The 6873-nt window shown below is 37.7% G+C and overlaps 1 long non-coding RNA gene across 1 annotated transcript; it reads left to right on the forward strand.

Moving 5' to 3' along the window:
* Window positions 1-4766: 4766 nt before the first annotated feature.
* On the forward strand, window positions 4767-5771 carry LOC113582839 (uncharacterized). The gene is made up of 3 exons (XR_014118267.1): window positions 4767-4867; window positions 5124-5170; window positions 5379-5771. It is a non-coding gene; the product is annotated as an uncharacterized LOC113582839 (long non-coding RNA).
* Window positions 5772-6873: the final 1102 nt, after the last annotated feature.

A 6873-nucleotide genomic window follows, 5' to 3' on the forward strand; every position in this document is an offset into this window, starting at 1 on the left:
GAAAATTAAAAGAAAACTAATCACAGATAGCGTGAAAATACAAAATGCAACACATGGGAAATGTTAGATGAGTATGATGCAAAACTCGGTGGTTGCCTTGGCACAAGGGTTGGGTTTAAATATAGTCAGTATGATTGGGTTAAATAGTGTCAACTTTGAGGGGAGTGGGTGGGGCATGCTACCAGGGGGGTGTTGCAATGATAACAAATACAGCATCATCTACCTGCAAATACAATCAGAGGAGGGAGGAGTGGGCGGAGCTCTGTTGACAACTACAGTACTACAGCAGCTCTAGTGTCAAATTGAACTTTTTGTACATAACATTCCAAAATACATCCTCTGGACACACTTAGCAGAAAGAACACAAATAAGAGTTTTCACAGCTCTAAACCACAGAGAACAGGAAGTGACTGCACATTTGCATCAGCTGCTTGGTTTAGTCTCTGTGCTTTTCACGAACTACTGCATCATGCAAAACACTCAACAGTTTTAGAAATCTTACCTTACCTGACAGAAAAATAGGAACAGCAACAACAACAACATCAACAACAACAAAAACCTAAAGGACCAGAGGAAGGCTGTATGGCAGCTTCCACAACAGCTGAGTTTATTTGTCTCAGCCTGACTACAATCTCCAAAATGGCAGTAGTAATTTAGCTTTGTAGCTAGTTTTAAAAGAAACTGTGGTGTAAGGCGCAGGTTCTTCTTGTAGTGCAAGAAATATGCTAATAATACATTTGTCTTGTTCAAATCTTCAACCACAGTTAGGGCTTATTTAGGGCCAGTGGCCTGAATTCACCCTGATCCTCATGTGATACTGTAGTGGTTTTAACCCTTTTACACTGAATAATTTCCCATGTGGTCAGTGATGCTTTAGGGAGGGGCTGTGAAGTTGAGCCTCTCTGAAACAAAGCAGAGAAAAAGAGGAAACAACCACACCAGAGAACGAAAGGTGGACACACATAAACAGAGTTGTACATATTACCGAGACAAGCTTTATACAGCAATACACTATAAGAACAGTACTGCAAGGATTTGAGAACAGAACAGTTCATAATGAAGTGTCTCCTCATCTTCACCCTCTACCTGATCTCAGGTCGGCTATTCTATTTTAGTTCCTGTTAATGTGACACTTAAGGCGAATATATAAAAGTGGCAAAGTGACATAAAGAAATTTTTTTTTTCTGATTTGCAGGTGTAGTTTGTGGCTCTGTTGTGACTGGTTACCTAGGTGGAAGTGTCCTTCTAAACTCCAGTGTGCAATGGAATTATGATACCAACAGTATAATATACATTTGCAAGATGGAACAAACTAAATGGCAATATATAACATATAATCAGACCAAAAAGCTCAGTATTTGTAAGGAAAGATTTTTGCTTTATAGACAACCATTAGGAAAACTGTCAGTGTTTATCAGAGAGCTGAACCCAGAGGATGCTGGAATGTACACATTTGGAGTGGACCAATCACAATCACATGCGATTAAGATGGAAGTTCGCAATGGTGAGGAACTGGAATATGTTTGAGTACTGGAGCACTTTTAGATTAATCACAATGACACCCCACTTCCATATAAATTCATTGTTAAAGAAGGAGTTCAGAGCAAAGGTACAGATGAACTCTTTGTTTCCTTTCTGTATTTGCTTGTTTTTCTTATTGGTAGATACCTGCTGCAAGGGACCAAAAATAGTGAAGGCTTATCCAGGTGACAATGTCACTATCAGCTGTGGCTATCCAGAGGAACTTAAGACAAAGCACATGTTCTTCTACAAACTGGAAAGCCCCTCTATTACAGAGCTGATCCATACTATTGGAATACTGTCTCAGGCAGACAGATTCTCCATGTCTGATGACAGAAGTGCTAAAGTTGTCAGTGTGACCATCAGTGATGTGAGAGAGTCTGATGGAGGAGTTTATTACTGTGGAGTGAAGGACAAACAGCAGTCAAGATATTCCCTCTTCACAGAGATTCAGCTACATATTACTGGTGAGATACATGAACCTTTCACCATTGTTTATGTAATGATTATTTATTTTTGCATTGGGAATTGAACAAATAGTGAATGCAGAGATTCAGTTACATGTTACTGGTGAGATACATGAACTTTTCACACGTTTTGAGTATCCATTATTTTATTTTTATTTTTTTGTTAGAACTAAAAGAACTAAATACTTCTAGTCAAAATTGTAAATACTAAAATTAATCATTATTAATAACCCCAAACTCATTTTTGCAACATTGGCCGAGTGCCGCAGGGTGTGGAGCAGGACGCACAGACTCTCTCGACGTGTGAAACATTTAATGACATATAACATACAAGACTACGGTGGCACTCACACAACATTAACAATAAACCTAAACACTTAACACTAACAATTAAGACTTTAGCACAGGTTAGACAAACATGGATCCTAACATTACACTTCAGACGCTAATAAACAAACAATGACCAACAATGATGCACGCAGTGACAGGGGTTTAATAAACAGACACACAGTAACACTTAACCCTGTACAAGTGCGTGCCTTCACGGGGGTGTGGCTACAAACATAAGTAAACCCCCCTGTACGCGGCAGACTGTACCACGTGACTCGTGGGGGGGAGCATCCCATGACAATTTTAATTTCCCAGGGCACTTTAATGTATGAGAGAATCTGAGTGTAAGGGATCTGAGAGTGACTGAATTAACAGAGGAATCTGAGAGTGAGTGAGTAAATGAGTGAATGATCAAGATAATCTGAGAGTGAGTCAGTGAGTGAGTACACAGAGGAGGTGTGAACAATCTGTGAACAAAGGAAGATACAAAAAGTAGACAGAGTCATTGCACTTCCTGTGTTTAGCTCGATCTCAGTGTTTTCGATATCTAGTGAATTTACTCAGATAGGACAAAAGTCGTAAGCAGCTAGAAGGGACCATAACCAGAAGATGTTCTTGCGGTTTTACTGCACCAGTAAATAAAATTAACATTACACAGGAACTTGGTAAAGGTGTTTTACTCACCTTCTTGGGAGTAAAACCAACCTCCCTGTCTGTCTATACACATTTGCCCATGCAACATGTTGGCATGGCCAAGGTGTGTGAGGGATGCTGACTGGTGGGGAGCAGATGAGTTTCATGTAGCGGGGATTGAGCGAGGGGCTTTGGGCCGAGAGGCTGGAGACTAGTAAAATAGAAGGCCTGATGTTTGGTACTAAGTGAATGTTGTAGATTTCATCTGAGATCTTAGTGGTTATTCATTGAAATTAAATTTATTCAACTGCTAGAAGGATCTTGGTATAAGGCTTGAAGGCGGTTTGCCATTTGAATTCCATATAAATAACATCTAAAAAACTGCATATTGATATTTAAGTAACATTTCCAAATGAAGAAACATGCAAATCCTGCATAAAACACGGTAGTACATTATTTCATAACTTCTAGATCAGACTACTGTAGATTAGATTAGACTATGGAAAATCAGTTTAGATTGCATTAGAGTGTGCAGATTATTTTAGACTTCTGCAGTGTCATGCTGCCATGCTGACTCTTCAGCCTTCAGCCTGCATCCTTACTAGAAGAGGGTCACACAAACAAAGCATGCCATTCTACACAACTTATTGCATTTAAAGCCCTCAATGGCATAACATATCTTGGTGATCTCTTAGAGTTACATGCCATCTAGAACACTTAGAGCCTGTTAATAAATAAAATAATTTACAACTCAGTTCTTGGAAGAGGTTTATCTAACATTGTTCATCAACTGTGGAACAGTATTCCAGAGATCATTTGGAATGCAAGATCTATAGGTGTTTTTAAACCCAGATTAAATACATGATGCTGTTTTGTTTTTGTTTTTTTAAAATGCATGTTTATTTGATCTTTTAATTTCATTTTCACTTCAAAGTCAAGGTTGTTTAATGTAAAGAAATATGAGGTTTGAAGATCAAGGTGAAAAGGACTATAATAATAATAATAATAATAATAATAATAATAATAATAATAATAATAATAATAATAATAATAATAATGTGTATTTATTGTTTCAACATATAATTATATTCATATTTTATACATCTAATTTTGAAAATGCAGGCAAAACAAATCAACCACCAGCATCAATCTGCACCACAATTAAGAAACCAACAACCCCACCATCCAGGACCACATGCCCAACGCCACCAAAACACACAGCACCAGAAGCACAGACATCACCAACAACAGTCTACATGACCATATCAACAGCAGCAGGAACACAGACCTCAATGCAAACGACAGTCTACATGACAATATCATCAGCATCAGCATCCATATACAGGAACATATCAACAGCAATCAGTTCTAATGAAGGATATTTTAGTAAGAAGTCAACCATAGCTCACCCTTTCATTCTACAGTCATGGGAGAAGGACATTACACTTTTTTTTTCAATTCAATGGCTTCACACATTAGTGCATAAAAAGCAATGGTCTAGTTCTCACTAGCTTCTACATTTAATTCACATTTAGACAAACCTAGACTCAGATTTTACTGTCTTATTTATCTAACAAAAAATGCCAGGTGAGAAATGCAGAAACCAGGTTAGAAAAAAAAAAAGAAAAATTTAGAAAAAATTGAAAAATTTAGAAGAAAATGAAAAAAAAAGATTTTATTGCAGTTATTTTGCAAATGAATGTAGCCCGGCAGTTATTTTTTCTTACAAATGTATAAATGCATCTCATCTTCAGGTTCCTCCATCATCACTGTGTGTGTGTGTGTGTGTGTGTGTGTGTGTGTGTGTGCGTGTGTGTGATCTCCAGGTCCCTCTGTCATTATCACTGGGTGTGTACCATTGCTGCTGATTGTAGGATCAGCTCTGGTCTACAAAATAAAATGCTACAACATGCAAGGTATAATTCAGTGTATGAGGAACACTTACATAGTTATGTAACAAATGTAAATGTAACAAACCTGCTTGCTCAGTGTAGTGCAACAACATGCTGAAGTGCAAAAGGGGTTATTATTATTATTATTATTATTATTATTATTATTATTACCCTAATCCAGTGTTATATTCTTGATATTGAATTTCATTATTTTCCTTTGATTTGAATTAATCACTAATGAAGGTCTTTAGTTATTCTGATGATTATTTTGTATTTGTAGGATCACCCTGTTTATCAAACAAAAGAGATACTCAAAACACTGATAAAGTGAGTGTGTATCTGTTCATGTATATATGAATATGTATGTATATATTTATGTGTGTATGTATATGTGTATGTATGTGTATGTGTATATATATGCATGTATATGTGTATGTATATATGTATCCATGTATGTGTATATGAATGTATGCATGTATATGTGTATGTATATTTCTGGCTATTTTTTATTCTAAAAGTTTGTCTCTTTCCTCAGATTTCCCAACCTGACTGTGACTATGAGGAGATTAAAGATCCGGAGCCCAGTGAAAACTGTGAAACTACTCCAATTTATGTTATTGTCCAAGTACCCACAAACCCCTCTGATTCCATAAACACTGTGTACGCCACAGCACAGCTACCCACCATCCCCCCTGACCCCCCAAACACTGTGTATGCCTCTGCGCAGTTACCCACAATCCCCTCTGCTCCCCAAGCATTATGTACACAGCTGCTGTTATCTACAGAATTCTCTGAACCCTGAAACTCCCCAGACACCCTAAACACTGTATATGCCACTGCACAGTTATCCACAAATCCCTCTGATCCCCTAAACATTTCACAGTTACCCATAACTCCCTCTGAGCCACCAACCACTCTGATACAAATGAAACATTTGCCCTACGCAGGTAGTGTTGCATATTCAGTAAGTTAATTTGAATTTTTTTTTAAATATGTGAAATATATATATATAATATTCACTTTTAAAAAGCTGCTGAAATTGTTTTGCAGAGTAGCATAACATCTAATGCCAATTCAGCGATTGCTACATTTTAACATTTCTACATTTCCAGCATGGTCATAATGTTTCTTCACAGTAACAGCAATTGTAAAGTCTCTGTACAGTAATTTACTGAATATGCTGCAACATTCAGCACAGGAAGATGAACTGTGCTAAACATTTGAATTCCAGCTTTGCTTCCTCATGCTATAATCTCCCTGGTTATATTCAAGGGCTGTGTCATGATTCTGATATGCCTGTCATTAGCAGCACTTCCAAGATGAGCAGTATAAGTCCACTTTCGGCACAAATCTATCTTTTGTGCAAACACTCTGTGCCATTGCACAGTTACCCACAATCCCCTTTGATCCCCATGCACTGAATAAACTTACCAATGCTGTAACCCTATCTTCTCCCACCAACAAGGAATTCTTCAAGCAAACCTTGCATACTGATACGGGATAGTAAAGGATGTCAATCACTCATGTAAATGCCTGTAAAGCAAGATTCCACTTGAGTTTCTAAAGCCTCTGCTTTATATGTTATTTTATAATCTCCAAGGCTGTAGTCTGCCACAGAAGATGGCCAAACATTTATGAGCATTATCTTAGAGAATGTGATGTGCAATATATAGTTTACAGTTTAGATGACCCTTTAAGTGTAGCCTAGAGGCTAAACATTGTTTAACCTGCAATAAATGCAAGGGAACTTTTCATGTGTCTCGTGGTTCTGATCGCTCTGAGTCAGTTTCAAAGGAAGGGCTTAATAGAGGTGTCAGGGTGATGGACTGATGGGGTCGACAACAATCGAACTTGGAACCTTGTTGTGTCTCAGTTTATGCACTGACATGTAGACTCTGAGCACATTTAGTGAATAAGAAAGGAGTTTTCACACAACACAAGGGTGACAGACATCTTACAAGAACTGAATAGGCCTCAGTCAGACACAGAATAGAACAGTAGTGCACAGACTCTTTATTGAAAATTGCAAC

This window comes from Electrophorus electricus, chromosome 18 (genome assembly GCF_041902795.1).
Source record: "Electrophorus electricus isolate QZ-2024a chromosome 18, ASM4190279v1, whole genome shotgun sequence".
NCBI lineage: Eukaryota > Metazoa > Chordata > Actinopteri > Gymnotiformes > Gymnotidae > Electrophorus > Electrophorus electricus.